Raw genomic sequence first — 17,511 nt, forward strand, 5'->3', positions numbered from 1 at the left:
AAAATGGTGCCTTTAGAATAACCAGGGCTTCCCTGGTGTCTCAGATGGTAAAGAATCCATCTGCAATGCAAGAGATACAGGTTCAATCCCTGGGTTGGGAAGATCCCCTGGAGAAGGGAATGCTACCCACTCCAGGGTATCTTCTCCAGTATTCTGCCTGGAGAACTTCATGGACAGAGGAGCCTGGCAGGCTATAGTTCACGTGTTGCAAAGAGTCAGACACAACTGAGCAACTGACACACACATACAGAATAAGCACTTTTAAGAATTGGGAGAGACTTTGGAGGTTAACTGGTTTCAGAACTGCTTCTTAATCAGTGCAGCTGCCCACAACCATGAATGTAAGGTAAAAAGAGAAATCCAAGATTAAGAATTCAAGAATTGATGGTGAGACAGGTTTGGGAATGAGTGAGCTGGGTGTGGCATGAGGGCGCAGACAAGGAAAGGTAAGTCACGAAAAGATACCAATTTCGTTCAACATGGCTTTAGAGCCTGATTAACAGGTTGCATGTACCTAGGGCCACCTGTTAGTGAGTACAGATGAGATACTAGAGAGGTGAGGTCAATAGTAGAAAAGAGAAGGAAGTAATGAAGTAACAAGATGGAGACAGAATCTCCTCTGGGAGACGATTTGGGCAAGTACATGCTCATTGTATGGACTTGCTGTAGCCTCATATACTAACATTCATTACCTATCACTGCTAATTCTTATCAAAGGAAGGGCTAATTGTTCATCTTGTACATAAAAGGCTGATGCAGAATTATTTCTATCACTAACTTTTTGAGTCTTTCCTGAAGAAATCAGCCTATTCTTAAAGGAAAAACCCAACCCAGTGACAGAAGCTCCCGGGCTTTTGCCTCCATCCCCTCCTCACACACACCACGCCACCCCAACCAAAGGGGTGCAGAGGAAGCAGTCCTTGTCGGTGTGTGTTCAGACACTTAGTCATGTCTGACTCTTTGCAACCCCGTGGATTATAACCCACCTGGCTCCTCTGTCGATGGGATTTCCCAGGCAAGAATTCTGGAGTGGGTTGCCATTTCCTTCTCCAAGGGATCTTCCTGACCTGACCCAGGGATTGAACCCAAGTCTCCTGCATCTCCTACACTGGCAGGTGGACTCCTTACCACTGAGCCACCTGGGAAGCCCCTCTTGGTTCCCTATTCAGACTCGAACTCTGGCTTTCAGGAGCCAGAGGAAATGGACTCGGAAATTCAATACCAACCTCCTAAACTTGTCCCCCAGAAACTAACCTCCATCAGCTCTCCTTTCTAGTCAATTAACAGAAGCACCCAGGATTATAATAATCAGTAAAGTAAAGGTGTTTATTCACTGAGGCCCAGAATGAGCACTTTACATGATCTTATTGCCTGTGACTAGGAAATAAAAGTTGTGTGTTTTGTTTTGTTTTTTTAAATAATCACCAATGCTGGAAAGAAACCCTCCCAGAGTCATCTCACTGTGACTTTTCTGGGTCCCACCATCTCCTTTTGAAAAATCATGTTCTCAACCCTTCTCATGGGAAGCTTGTGTCAGAGTAATGGTCTCCAACATGATTCTTTCCTTCAAATCCCCTCCTTCAGATCCGAAAAGGAAATGCTGTCTCCCAGAGGTCTAAGTAGTTTTGGTGCAAAATCTGTTTCCCAAACTGATTTTTTAAGTGTTGACTTGTATTTAGAAAAAGGGGAGGGAAGATGGCTTGAGGCAGTGGGTGGGGAGTGGGAGAGGTGAACAAAACAATCAGGAGGCAGTGACACCAGGAATAAAAAGCTTTATGGTTACAGCGACAACCCAAATTCCAATACTGAGTCCTCCAAAGAACTATATCTAGTGGGAAATCAGGCCAGTGAGTATCAGAGGTTACACCTCTAGACCTCACCATGGAATGAACACGGCAGGAAGAAGAGGGAAGTTCTGAGCGTTTCTGAAGTCCTTCCATTCTCTTCTTCCACTCTTCCAAGCCAGGAAAAGAGAAGACTCAGGCTGGGCAGGTCGTCAGCTCTTTGAATCCTGCAGTGTTACTCTTCAGTGGTCTTCATGACTCAGTTCAGCAGCAGCCCCCCGAGGAGCAGCCCCCAGAGCAGCAGCCCCCAGAGCAGCAGCCGGAGCCCCCAGAGCAGCAGCCGGAGCCCCCAGAGTGCTGGCCACCGCCGCTGCCACAGCAGCCAGAGCTCTGGTGTCGGCGTCGAAGAGATCTGCGAAGCTTGTGGTGGCTCAGGCAGCAGCCTCCACCCCCAGAGCTGCAGCAGCCCCCGGAGCTGGGGGCACAGCAGGAAGACACTGGAGGGGGACACGGGGCTGGGCACTTGGGAGGACACTTGGGAGTACACTTGGGTGGGCATTTGGGGGGACACTTGGGCGGGGGCTGGCACTGCTGCTGGTTTTGCTGGCAGGACATCTTGGCAGGAACTGAATGGAGCTGTAAGAAAACAGAGAAATTTTAAGTTCAGCTAACCCAAGATAACTTCCTTACATTTAAAACCGAACTATAATTTCACAAGGTTTCTTCTTTTGGTGATCAGATTTTAAAACCCAGTCTCCCCAAATGAGTTACAAGAGACAAGCAAACAGTTTCAACCTAGGAACTCCATAATTTCAAATGAACTTTTTGCAACTTCAAAAAGATGCCAATCCTTTCCCTTCTCCTAATCCTCCCTCCCCTTTCCAGCAGAAACTTCCCTGCCAAATCCACTTTTCTCCTTGTCTTCCTTCAAGACTGTCTTCAGCCTCCACCCAGGGATTCTCTCTGCCCAAAGCGCCAGCACCAAGAGTCCCTCCTGGTCCTTTACCTGGTTCAACACTGGAGCAGGTTACCCTGGAGGCAGGTGGACTGAGGTGCTGTCTGAGGCTTCTGCCTTTTATACAGGTTCAGCTCTGACCTGGCATCAGGCAATGCCAACCAAGGGCAGGATGCTGATAGCATCTTTCACAAGGGGCACAGGTGACTACCCTCCCCTCACATCCCAAGGACCCAATTCCTCCCTCCGTAAGTATGTCAAGTATTAACCCACAGGAAGATCCCCTGAGAACTGCTGGCCTCTAACTAAGATAATGATGCGTTCAATGCCTATCAATCTCACAAGCAGCTCTGCTATGCTCCTGATTTCCCACGCTCAGTCAATATGGTTCTAGACCTCTGCGAAGGGAAGTACTCACTTCTCTTTGGTATAGGAAATGGAGGAAAAATTCCCTCCGTGGAAATTAAATGGACCTTTTGTAATAAAGATCCAGATCCAAAATAAAGTGCCAAGACCAGGCCAACTATCTAATGTCTTTTTCATTCTTAGATGATGCCATGTTGTTGCTGCTGTTTAGTCACTTAAGTTGTGTCCAACCCTTTGCAGTCCCAGGAACTGTAGCCCACCAGGCTCCTCTGTCCATGGGGTTTCCCAGACTAGAATACTGGAGTGAGTTGCTGTTTGCTTCTCCAGGGGATCTTCCCAACCCGGAGATTGGCCTTGCATCCCTGCATTGGCAGGCAAATTCTTTACCACTGAGCCACCAGGGAAGCCCAGCTGACGCCACAGTCTGGACTATGAATGCCAGCTGTCTCAGTGATGCTGTTTTAGGCAGGCCCCATGGATGGTGTGGGCAGTTGGCGTCTCTCCTTACCTGAACTTGATCCACCAAAAGAACTCACAAAGAGCCCTCAGCAATAAGAATCCCTTTGGAAGGGCAGAAGTCTCGGAATGGCTTCTCTTTCCCCATGTGGTCCTAAAGAAGGCATCTGTGCTCTGCCCAAGGTGAGGTGGCAGGGACCAAGTATATGCTAAGGGTAAAGTTGGAGAACTAGACTTTGGTGGAAGTTGCCAGAAGTGAGGCCTGGGTTCTGGTCAACTCTAAGGAAAGGGCGTCCAGCCTGAGAAGATCCTTTTTGTATAGAAAACCTGGTGGACGGGGACGGGTGGGGAAGACATAGGTTTTGCAAGCCTGAGATGGAACCCTACAAACAATGTCCTGAGGGCAATTAGGTCCCCATTAAAGTCATCAAAGTTTAGTTAGCTGATAAGGTAGTCAAAATATGGCATATTCACAATGAAAACTGCAGTGAGAGGAAGTAAGATGGAGAAACACCTCAGCTCTAAGCTGGACAGACTGTCTGGCACCCGTTCCCAGATCTGCAAACTCAGGCAGGTTATTTAAGCATCACTATAAAAAGAGGCTTCCTGCTTTTGCATTCCAGTCCCTTATGATGAAAAGGACATCTTTTTTTTTCTTCATCCAGATTTATTGCCTTTCTGATCATTATGATTTTCATGTAAGCAAGTTGCCAAAATACATTAGCTCTGATTTTATACAGACTCTAAAAGTTAGGATACAAAAAGCATATAAACATCTACCAATACCAAAATGTTTATGACCTTATAATTGTATGGAGTAAGAAAAGAGCACAGATAAGGAATACAAATAAATGAAAATCTAAAGACTAACACTTCCTTTGATTATTTGTTAAAATCCACTGACAAAGCAAAAGGAATGTTAAGCCTTTATAAACAATTGTGAACACAAAATGACTGTTTCCTTCCATTTGCTGCCCATCTCCTTAGCTCAACAAGCACTGGAGACAGCCAGCTTCTTCAGAGGGTCCATGAACACCGGCGGGCTAACGTCATCAGTGAGGATGGGCGCTCCCGTTTCCTGTCCCCAAGCATGCAGGTTATTGTGTGTCTGAGACGGTGTCACTTTGGACAAAAGAAATCGAGTCTGGCTTCCCCTGTGCTCCGTGTGGATGTACCGTGGCACCGGGAACCGCGTCTGCAGGATCTCCTGTGGGTCCTCCAGGGGCGCCTGCAGGAGGTGCTTGAAGTTTTCACTCGGGTATGTCCTGGTAGCCTGCTTTCCGCCACTGGGCTATAGTCTCACTAAGATAAATGACAATTTGGAAGAAAGTACCTGTGAGCAGAATTCTGTCAGCAAGAATTCTGACAGAATTCTGACAGCTGCTGCTGTCCAGGAGCACAGGCTCTGGGGGCCCGTGGAAGGACTAGGCATACAGGATGGGCTGGATCATGATGAGGGGCTGGGTGAGATCCTGCTGGCAAAGTGGTGCCGATAATACGACGACTCGTCAGGGCTGTTGTTGAAGACGAAGGAGTGGAGACCTTCTAAGATGGAACATGAACTGAGGGTATAGAGAGAAGGAATCTGATAACCTAAATGACACGGGGTCTTCGTTATACTGTCCAAACTTCTGACACAGCCGGATGAGCTGTCGGCCCAGCCACTGGAGCACGTCCGGCCCCTCCTCCAACTCGGCTCAGAACACCCCCAGCCGCGCCATCAGCATCGCAACCGGCTCCTGGTCAAACGCCGCTTGGACGTGCTTCAGCTGTCTCTGCACATCTGCCCAATTGCGGGCAACGGCTGTCACACGGATGCGCGCTGGGTGCGGGAGTGCTGGCAGTGCGTGAAGACCTGGATGGCGCCTCGGCCTCCTTGCGGGATCCGGGCGCTGTGCTGGGTGACTACTTCAAAGTAGATGCGGAGCGTCGCTGTGAGATCCAGGCCACAGATTTTCCACTGTCTCTTGCCACTGACACCAAGCTCTTTTTCTGACATACACGGTCCTTTCACATTCAGAGACACACAGCGTCCAATGGCTTCCGCAACTTTCAGCTCCCTTGAGGTCTTCACTTCCAAAGTAACGCCAAATGCCATTTGGTGTTAGCTCTAGAAGGTCTTTTAAGTCTTCATAGAATTGTTCAGCTTTGGCATTAGTGGTTGGGACATAGACTAGGATTACTGTGATATTGAATGGTTTACCTTGAAAATGAGCAGAGATCATTCTGTCATTTTTCAGGTTGCAACAAGTACTGCATTTTGGACTCTATTGTTCACTATGAAGGCTACTCCACTTCTTCTAAGGGATTCTTGCCCACAGTAGTAGATATAATGGTCATCTGAGTTAAATTCACTCATTCCAGTCCATTTTAGTTCACTGATTCCCAAAATGTCGATGTTCACTCTTGCCATCTCCTGTTTGACCACTTCCAATTTATCTTGATTCATGGACCTAACATTCCAGGTTCCTATGCAATATTGTACTTTACAGCATAGGACTTAACTTCCAAAACCAGTCACATCCACAACCAAGCATTATTTTCACTTTGGCTCAGGCTCTTCATTCTTTATGTAGTTATTTCTCCACTGATCTCCAGTAGCATACTGGGCACCTACTGACCTGGGGAGTTCATCTTTCATGTCATATCTTTTTGCCTTTTCATTACTGTTCATGGGATTCTCAAGACAAGAATACTAAAGTGGTTTGCCTTTCTGTTCTCCAGGGGACCACATTTTGTTATAAATCTCCACCATGACCAGTCCGTCTTGGGTGGCCCTACACAGCATGGCTCATAGTTTCATTGAGTCAGACAAGGCTGTGGTCCTTGTGATCAGTTTGGTTAGTTTTCTGTGGTTGTGGTTTTCATTCTGTCTGCCCTCTGATGGATAAGGATAAGAGGCTTCTTGATGGGAGTGACTGACTTTGGGGGAAACTGGGTCTTGTTCTGGTGGGTGGTGCCATGCTCAGTAAATCTTTAATCCAATTTTCTGTTGATGGGTCAGGCTGTGTTCCCTCCATGTTGTTTGACCTGTGGCCAAACTATGGTGAAGTAAAAGTGAAAGTCACTCATTTGTGACCCCATGCAGTCCATGGAATTCTCCAGGCCAGAATACTGGAGTGGGTAGCCTTTCCCTTTCCCAGGGGATCTTCCCAACCCAGGGCTTGAACCCAGGTCTCCCGCATTGCCAGTGGATTCTTTACCAGCGGAGCCACAAGGGAAGTCCAATGAAGAAAATGGGCTTCCCTGATAGCTCAGTTGGTAAAGAATCCATCTGCAATGTGGGAGACCTGGGTTTGATCGCTGGGTTGGGAAGATCTGCTGAACAAGTGAAAGGCTACCCATTCCAGTATTCTGGGCTAGAGAATTCCATGGACTGTATTGTATAGTCCATGGGGTTGCAAAAAGTCAGATAAGACTGAGCAACTTTCACTTAATTGAAGATAATGGCGACCTCCTTCAAAAGGACTTGTGCACTCACTGTTGTATTCAATGTCCCTGACCCTGCAACAGGTCATGGTTGCCCCACACCTCTGCCACTCAGACACTCACAGGCAAGTCTGGCTCAGTCTCTTGTGGGGTCACTGCTCCTTTCTCCTGGCTCCTGGTGCACACAAGGTTTTGTTTGTACCCTCCAAAAGTCTGTTTTCCCAGTCCTGTGAAAGTTCTGTAGTCAAATCCCACTGGCCTCCAAAGTCAAATTCCCTGGGGATTCTCAGTCTCTTTGCCAGATCTCCAGGTTGAGAAATCTGTTGTGGGTCCTAAAACTTTCTTAACAGTGCAAGAATTTCTTTGGTATAGTTGTTCTGCAGTTTGTGGGTCATCTGCTCGATGGCTCTATGGTGGGGTGTTTTGGAAACTGAGGAGAGTGTTCCTCAGTCCCTCCCCCAAATCAGCTTACAAATCAGTGGGGAACTGCCCTAACTGATCATGCAATTTGCAGCCCCAGCCAACAAAAATTACACCCGTGGCAGATTCATGTCCACGTATGGCAAAACCAATACAATATTGTAAAGTAATTAGCCTCCAATTAAAATAAATAAATTTATATTTAAAAAAGAATAATATATTAATAAATGTTTTTTAAATGCTAGTTTTAAAATAATCTTATCATTATGAATACTCTTATACCCATGAGAAAAGTTATTTTAAAATTTCAAATTACTGATCTGCTAATTTTTAAAACCAACACTGTTTTTTTGCAGTATTAAAACTTAGCTCTACTGTGGTTCTTTGAGAGCTTTTGTCATCTTCTTTGATTTTTATTGAAGTAGAGTTGATTTACAATGCTGTGTTAGTTTCAGGTGTATAGCAAAGTGAATCAGTTACACATAAACATATATCCACTATTTTTTTAGATTCTTCTCCCACATAGACAGTTGCAGATAACTGAGTAGAATTCCCTAGATAGATAGCAGGTTCTTGTTAATTATCTATTTTATCTATAGTAGTGGGTATATTTCAAAGAGTAACATCTTACTTGTCACTGAGGAATGAGATTATGGGAAAGCTTAGTCATTATGAAAAAATACAAACAGGAAGAATTTTTAATTCACTTGTAATCCCATCCTCTGATTATTCTTAATATTTTGCTATTTTCCTTCCAGTCTCTTTTTATTATTTTATATACAGTCTTTTCCCCTGTGTATAGTTTTTTAGGATGTGTGTTTTGTTTTGACTTTACCCAGTCAATGATAAAATACTTTTATAAGAGTTTATCATGCTAACTTTTTAACCTAGCATTTTAACATAAGTATTTCCCATGTTATTCATCCTTTGAGGGTATTATTATGGGTGGACATGGAACATTTCATGGAGGGCACAGAATACATTTATAAGTGGTTGGGAACATGAGTCCTAGGACCAATGTCCAGTCCCAGCTCCCCACTGACCAGCAAGTGACCTTGGGCAAGTGACAAGACCTCTCTGCCTCACTGTCCCATCTGGGATATGGGGAAGGTAATAGTGTTTATCTAATAAGATCACTTGCAGATTACATGAGTTAGCATCTATAAAACTCTTGGAATAGTATCTGGCACATCGTAAACACTCGGTCAATATTAAAAGTGGAACCTGATGCTGTGTCACTTCTGAATATTCAATGAAGACCACCAGGTGGGAGCCAGGGAGCTTGCTTTACCTGCCAGAGCTCTGTGCAACAGGGGATCCATCTCACCAACCCCCCCTCCCCTTGCAGAGAAATATAAAACTCAGACTCTGAATTCCTGGAAAAAGAAGTCCAGTAGAGCTAAAAGAAATTATTCATTTAATACATGGGTATGATGAATTTTAAAAGAAACAATGTCCACTCCCTTTTACCTATAATTATTTGAGTATGTGGCCACCTAGCTAACACACAGTAAGATCTTTGATTGCAGGCATCCCAATGGATCTAGTTTAGTGCCTTGTAGATAGTATGCACTCAATTTTAATTTCCTTGTTCAGTTGAATTTGCTATCCAGTAAGGAGGATGGGTGCCTCCAATAAATCTGAATCCAGATTTTAAAAAAAAATTTTTTTTGATGCACCACACAGCATGTGGGATCTTAGTTCCCCAAACAGGGACTGAACCCATGTCCCCTTTATTGGAAGTACAGTCTTAACCAATGGACTTCCAGGGAAATCCCAGGACCCAGATTTTCATTGAAAAATTCCAAACTTTTCACAGAGTGATAGAAGATGTGGAAAAGACCTTGGTTCATTCAGAAACAGTGATTCCCAACTCCAATAAGGCCTGGGCATTGACAGCCTCCAAAAGTTCCCTGAGTGGTTCTAATGTCTCATCCAGTTGAGAATCGCTGATTTAGACCATGGCCCTTACTATGTAGATGAAGAAACTGAGGCTCAGAGATGGAAAAAAGTTTGTCACAGATCACACAGGAGCTTAAACGTTGGAATTCAAATCATACTACCAGCCCTCTCTCCACCATAGCACCTTGCTGCTTGAATATTTTATTGCTTCTTGTGATTTTTTTTCTAACACGCTTTATTTTATACAATTTCCTTGTTAAAAGTGGCTATTGAACCTGGGTTGAAAATAGTAGTAAACATGGTGAATCATTGTCTAAATCTCATGTTTAGAAAAGTTGGACATAATCCTCACTGCTAGTTGCTCTAAGTAGCCAGGAATCAAGTACCTATCTCTAGAAGCCAGTGTCTGGCATCACCAGGGTTGGGCCAGCTGACAGGCCCCAAGAACCCTCCCAAGGGTGGCACTTCCTCGATTACCCCTCCTCATCCATGCCTTTGAGCTTATCAGTCCTGACAATGCTGAGTCACTGCATCTAACTCACAAGAGACTGATGACGGCAATTTACAAGAGGTACATGAGTATCAAATGTTGGCCAGGTGGGTGCATTCTCTTCCAGCAGGAAAACTTCTCAAAGAAGTTGAGTCATAACCTGTAGATGCTTGGTGGGAGGGGGATTACAAAATGGCCTCAGCTTTTGATGGTGAACAAAACTAGATGTTCCCATCAGGTCATCCAAACTACAGCCCTAGATAGATTAGGGTAGTGTTGAAAGCATCTGCTGCCTGGCTGCCTTTCCCCTGCTCTCTTTTGTAGATCAGTCCTCCCTCTGCTAGACACTAACCAGAGAAGTATCTCAGTAGGCATTCTTTACTGAGTGCTGCTCTCATCCATAATTTTATTATTTATCTGTCTTATCGTTACTACTCACTACAACCCTGATACACGCTGTTGTAGACAGTTGCTTCTCCCCACAAATATGGCCACAGCACCATCCCCAGAATCTACAAATAGGTTGCCTTAAATATATAGCAAAGAGGACTCTGCAGATATGATTAGCTTAAGGATATGGACAAGGTAAAATTGTCTTGGGTTATCCGAGTGGGCCCAATGAGTCTTTTTTATGGAGGCAAGAGGGTCGATGTTAGAAGAAGAGATGTGACAGTAGAAGCAGAGGTTGGAGTGATGCACTTTGTAAACAGCCTCGAGCTAAGGACTGTGATCAGTGTCTGGAAGCTGGAAACAGCAAGGAAGTGGGTTATCCCTAGCACCTCCAGGAACGCAGCTGCCAGCATCTTGGTGTTAGCGCAGTAAGACCCCTGTTGTACTTCTGACCTACAAAATTTGTCTTAAGTTTAAGACACTAAGTTTATGGTAATTTATTACAATATCAATGTGAAACTAATACACACACCTAGATTTAAAAAGGTTCAGAACATGGTTTAATTACCTAAAATGAGATCAAATTTATTTAAATTGTTTTCGTTGATATTTGGAACTGAAGGCTTACATGTCTGATACTGACAGGATGTCTTTGGTGAAGAGATGACAAGAGATGATAAAAGATGACAGAGAAAATGCTCAAAGATAAACAAAGATGCAGCCTGGGCTTGTGTCCCAGTTCTGCCACTTACTAGCCATGTGGCCTCTCTGAACCTATTTCCTCATCCATAAAATGGGGCAATAACAATGTCCATCTCATAGAGTTGTATGACGGTCACTTGAGATAATGTCTACAAAGCCCCTAGCCCCCGACCTGGCTTGCAGGAATCACTCAGTAACAGTTAGCCACTCTTACTCTAGTCATCACTGCTACTGCCTTTATTAATGGTAGTCCGTGACCAGTGGAAGCACAGAGGTGTCAGGATTGTTGCCAGGGCATTTCCAGGCCCCTATTCTGGCCTTATAACTCCAGGCTATCTGAGTCTTAGATCAGGGCTTGACAAATTCCATAGAGTAAGATGGACAGGTTGCCACCACTCTGGGTCTGTCTGAATTGCCAAGTCACTACTTGTACCTCTCCTCAAGGGAAAAAAAAAAAAAGTACTTATACTTTTCCCTACAGAGAGTATTTTGCTATTTATAAGGTGTTTCTGCATTCATGATTTTATCTGAATCTTCCTAATGACCCCATTGGACAGAACAGATGGTTATTACTCCTGTTATTCAAAGAAACAAATCAGTGCTCAGGGAGCCCAAACAACTTGACTAAGGTCACACAGATCAGAGAAGGCCGGCCTCTAGAGCTTATGCTTGTTCCTCAGATGACAGTGCCTTTTGGCTCACTCTGTGCGTATCATGTCTGAGAAGTGGTGGACAGGCCAAGAGTCCTTAGGGGATTAGATCATAAAAATGGTGCTTGAAAACTAGCATGCACAAAAGTGCATAATTAATATAGTTAATAGTTAATAGCATGCACAAAAGTGAAATTGGGCTTCTGTCTTATACCACTCACAAAAGTTATCTCAAAATGTGTTAAAGACTTAGACATAGGACCTGATACCATAAAACTCCTAAAAGAAAACAGAGAAGAAGCTCTTTGACATTGGTTTTGGCAGTAACTTTTTGAATATGATACCAAAAGCACAAGAAACAGAGCTAGTGGGACTGCATCAGACTAAAAACTGCTTCTGCACAGCACAAGAAATAATCAACAAAATGGAAAAGCAACCTATGAAATGGAAGAAAATACTTGCAAACTTTTTATTGGATAAGGGGTTAGTACTCAAAATATATTTCAAAAATGCATACAACTCAGTGACAGAACAAAATCTGATAGACATATTTCCAAAGAAAAAGTAATAGACATTTTTCCAAGGAAGGCCTCTAAATAGCCAACAATCATTCATAGTTCAATATCATGAAAAGATATTAAACATCAGTAATCATCAGGGAAATAATCATCAAAACTATAGTGAGATATTGTCTCACACTTGTTAGAAAGGCTATAATAAAAAAAGAAAAACAAGAACTAGCAAGTGTTGGCAAGGATGTGGGAAAAAACTTGTGCACTATTGGTGGGAATGTAAATTGGTTCTGCCACTATGGAAAATAGTATAGAAGTTCCTCAAAAAATTAAATATAAAACTACCATATGATCTGGTAATCTCACTTATGGGCTTATCGCCCAAGGAAAGGAAAGCAGGATATCAAAAAGATATCTGAGACTTCCCTGGGAGTCCAGTGTTAAAAGTCCACCTGCCAATGCAGGGGACATGGGTTTTATCCCTGGTCTAGAAAGATCCTACGTGCCACAGGGCAACTAAGCCTGTGCACCAACAGAGCCCACACTCCAGAGCAGGGGAGCTGCAACTATTGAACCCACATGTGACAACTAGAAAGTAGCTACCCCTCGCTGCAACTGGAGAAAGCCAGAATGCAGCAACAAAGACCTAGCACATCCAAAAATAAATAAATAAACAAATTCACTAAAAACAGTTATCTGCACTCCCATATTTCTTACAGCATTATTCACAATAGCCAAGATATGGAGGCAACCTAAGTGCCCATCAGCAGATGAATGGATCAAGAAAATGTGGTGCATATGTGCAGTGAAATATTTATTATTCAGCCATGAAGAAGAGGGAAATCCTTCTATTTGTGACAACATGAATAAACCTGAGGGGATTATACTGAGATGTCAGAAACACAAAGACAAATACCATAAAAATGTCACTTAAACTGAAAAAGCTTAAGTCATAGAAACACAGAATAGAACAGTGGTTACTAGGAACTTGGGGGGGTGGTTGGAAGTGGGAATCTGGGAGATGTTAAAGAGTACAAACTTGCAACTAGAAGATGAGTAAGTTCTAGAGGTAATGCACAGCATAGTGATATTGTAAACTGTATCACAATATACTTTGAAGTTGCTAAGAGACTAGATCTTAAATGTTCTCACCACAAAATAAATAAATAAATAAATAATGGCAGTGACTATGCGACATGGTAGTGATGTTAGCCAAAGCTACAGTGGTCATCACATTGCAATCTATACATGTGTCAAATCAACACATTGTACATCTTACATACATAGCGCCACATGTCAACTGTACGACAATTTAAAAAAAGCAAACCGTAAATACTCCTCTTCTGAAAGAGAGTGTAAACATGGCCTTTAAATGGGGCTTTCTTCTTGCCCCAAGTGTTGGAGTGCTGGACAGGAGACTGCTCCAGCAGTTCTGGCCTCAAACCACAGAGCTATCATCTTGCCAGCCTGGGCACCACCACCCCAAGAAATGCATGTCAGCGACGTGAGTGAAGCAGGGACACCAGAGCCTGACTCACAGAGCTGCCTGGGGCCCTCAGGTGCACATAGCACTTCCTGAGAGACCTTCACCTCCCGCTTCGTTCTGAGCCTGCCTAGCTCCACCTGCTTGTGGATTCCTGATCCCGAAGCGCACGCCTCCTGGGGCTCTGGGCCAGCAGCAGTGTTATCTCCTCCTCCGTGGGGAGCATTCCCATAGCTGGAGCCTGGAGGCGGGCATGCCGTGGGAGCCTCCAGGGTAACTAACCAGAGAAAGGAGGATTCCTCTCTGGAAGAGGAAGTAAATTTCCAGGGTGGAGACCCCGAGGAGTAAAAATAGCCCAGGAGGCTCCTGGGAGCCACATGCACAGAGCAACCTTGTTTTCCCAGCTGGAGAGGCTGGGAGCTGAGATCAGGCAGCCGGGAGAGGCTGGCTGCAGAGCAGCAGACAGCAGTCACGCAGAGGCCAAGTGTGTGTCCAGTAGGAATGTGTGACCTGTGACTCCCTGGGAGGCCGGGCTGCCCCTCTCGGCTGCTTAGTCTGCCCTGATGTTTGCCATCGTCAGTGGAATGTCTTCAGCAGGAAATTGTTTTAGTTGCCCACTTACACTGAGCCCTATAGGGAGCCAGGCCAGAGCTAGGCTTAGGGGAGTAAGAGATGAGGAGGCCACCATCCTTGCCCACTGAGAGTGGTCCTGATGAGCTCTAATAGGAGCAGACCGGTGACTATGGGGGCGTCCAAGGTGGCGCTAGTGGTAAAAATCCTGCCTGCCAGTGCTGGAGATGCAAGAGATGTGGGGCTTGATCCCTGGGTTTCGAAGATCTCCTGGAGAAGGGCATGGCACCCCACTCCAGTATTCTTGCCTGGAGAATCCCATGGACAGAGGAGCCTGGGAGGCTATGGCCCATAGGGTTGCAAACAGTCAGACACGACTGAAGTGACTTAGCATGCACGCATGGTAACTATGGACCAAAACTTCAGCAAAGTAGATTTGAGAGTTCTTTCTAAAGTTTATAGAAAGTTACAACAGCATAAATGATAAAGGCCATTCTGTTTATGTAAGTCTTGCCAAATATGTCTGTGTATTCATAAATAATACATGTAAATAAACAGAAAAAATGTCTGGATGGATCTGTATTAGAATGTCACCAGCACGTGCTTCTGGGTGGGGAATCCTGAGCATTTCTTTTTCCTTTTGCTTACTGCCATTTTCTAATTTTCCTGCAATGAGGAAAAATGTGGATTTTATTATCACATTCCTTGGATAATAAAATATCTCACTGAGTGCAGAGATACTAAACTCACTGAAAGTATCAGAGAAGGCTTCACCAAAAAAAGTGTCTGATGCTTCTGTTCAGTCTTGCAGATGTTCTGAGTTTCTGCTCAGCACCAGGCACCATCCTTGGTGCTGGAGGCACAGGGAGAGAGTTATGCACATTCCTTGCTCTCGGGACTCGGAACACTGTACCCTCTCCCCCTCCACCTGCAGCTCAGCTGCGACCTCCCTTCCCATCTGGTCTCCAGGCGCCCTCCCTGCCAGCCTCACTCTCCCAGATGCTTCATCACACCCTGCACAGCCGCATATGTGGATGTCATTTACCCCCAAGATCACAAACTCCGTGGAAGTCAGAATCCTACGTTATCTTTTTATTGAATTCCCAAAGTTGGGAGAACATGGGTGTCCTGGCTGGCATACTGAACACAGCCAATTGGAAAGAAGGGGACGTCGTGGCCCAGACAAATCTCAGTGCCAGAGGTCAGGGAGCCTCACGGTTCCCAACTTTTGAGCCCAGCTGGCAACTGACGAGGGGCTGCCTTGCACCATGCTTTGCACTCAGAAGGAACTAGGGTTTATTGAAATGAAAAGTGACAACTTTTCATATATATATATATACGCACACACACACACACACACATAGTCCTCTCTTCATCGCTTCATGTCATTCAACTTTAAGTAGTGGTGATTCTGTTGACAAATAAAAAATCATAAAGTAGGAAGTGTATCTTACTTGTAACAAAGAGGAAAGACACCCACACATCCAAGAAACTAGAGCTCGCAACTGTAGGTTGGAACTGCCCCTCATCCCCTCTCCTCCTCCACCATGCCCACCGCAGCCAACTCTCCCCAGACTCCCGCCGACTTCGCAAGGTCAAGACTTCTTCGCATCTTCTCCCTTCCTTCTCTGGCTCTGGCAGGCATGTAGAGCATGCCTGAGTCATGCAATAGGAGTCTGAGCAATTTACCAGAGGCTTGAAGTCTCTAGCTTAATGATGAAATAACCGAAATTTCCTGCTACCCTTATGCCAGTATTTTCCACTCAAATGCAATCTGGGGAAATGTCTGGCTCTATCCTAGGACTGAAGGTTGTTTCATCCAGGGAATTCAGTCTCTAGAATGTCTTTTTTACTCCTCTCTACTCATCCCCTAGAAGAAAAGCTATGACCAACCTAGACAGCATATTAAAAAGCAGAGATACTACTTAGCCTACAAAGGTTGGTCTAGTCAAAGCTATGGTTTTTCCAGTACTCTTGTATGGATGTGAGAGTTGGACCATAAAGAAGGCTGAGCACCAAAGATTTAATGCTTTTGAACTGTTGTGTTGTAGAAGACTTGAGAGTCCTTTGGACTGCAAGGAGATCAAACCAGTCAATTGTCAAGGAAATCAGTCCTGAATAATCATTGGAAGGACCGATGCTGAAACTGAGGCTCCAATATTTTGGCCACCTGATGCAAAGAAATGACTCATTGGAAAAGACCCTGATGCTGGGAAAGATTGAAGACAGGAGGTGAAGGGGATGACAGAAGATGAGATGGTTGGATGGCATTACCAACTCGATGGACATGAGTTTGAGCAAGCTCCAGGAGTTGGTGATGGACAGGGAAGCCTGGCGTGCTGCAGGGCATGGGGTTGCAAAGAGTCAGACATGACTGAGTGACTGAACTGAGCTGACTCATCTTCTGGTCTCTTCACCTCTGCCTCAATACCCACAGACCCGCTCAGTCCTTAAGTACCCTCCATCAAGGGCCCCCCATCACTGCCAGGTGAGGGCCTCTCTCCCTCCTCCTGCTCCCTGTTCTTTATTCTAGCCCTCGAGGGCAAAAATGATGTTCCACCATTGACAGCAACCAATGCATAGAACCCACCATCACTACCCCTTCCCCACCAGTCCCCTCAGTTCCCTCAGTAAATGGCCCCAAGACCCAATACTGACAGCCGTCCCAGCCTCTCCTTCATCCTAATCCCACATCCAGTGACACATCCAGGTTTCCTTCTCCCACGTCTACTGCTTTCTTTCCTCAGACCCTTGCCATCTGTCTAATATGTAAATCTGAGCCTATTTTAATTTTTCAATAGTTCTCTGGGGTTCCCATGCTGGCTCAGATGGTGAAGAATCCTCCTGCAATGCAGGAGACCAGGGTTTGGGTTGGGAAGATCCCCTGGAGAAGGGAATGGCTACCCTCTCCAGTATTCTTGCCTGGGAAATCCCATGGACAGAGGAGCCTGGCGGGCTACAGTCCAGGGGGGTGGCAGAGAGTCAGACACAACTAAGAGACTAAACACATTACCCCCAAAGGGAAAACAACCCAAGTCCCTCCAAATGGTGCCTGAGTTCTTCATACTTTGGCAACTTCTATCTCCCCAGGCTCCCTCTGCCTCCTACAAATGTTTAATGGGCCTCTACTGTGTTCAGAGCATCTTCTGGGTCCTGAGGAGTCAACAGTGAACTGGGAACCTAAAGAGATCAACTATCTGGTACATGAAGAACTTGGTGCAGGTCTCCCCTGTACTGTAGGGACACTATAACTACATTATGTTATCACTACCCCTGAACAGGCCTACATGCACCCTCAGTTAGAACACACTTTGCCCCCCACTCCTACATAGCCCTAAGGACCGTCCTGTGAAACACCTGCCCCGATGGGACCCCTTCACCAGCTCCCTGTAATGAAGGGCC

At 45.1% G+C, this 17,511-nt stretch overlaps 1 pseudogene; it reads right to left on the reverse strand.

Moving 5' to 3' along the window:
• Positions 1 to 4,531: 4,531 nt before the first annotated feature.
• LOC136161809 (protein transport protein Sec23B pseudogene) lies at positions 4,532 to 5,659 on the reverse strand (annotated as a pseudogene).
• Positions 5,660 to 17,511: the final 11,852 nt, after the last annotated feature.

Source organism: Muntiacus reevesi, chromosome 1 (assembly GCF_963930625.1).
Source record: "Muntiacus reevesi chromosome 1, mMunRee1.1, whole genome shotgun sequence".
Classification (NCBI taxonomy): Eukaryota; Metazoa; Chordata; class Mammalia; order Artiodactyla; family Cervidae; genus Muntiacus; species Muntiacus reevesi.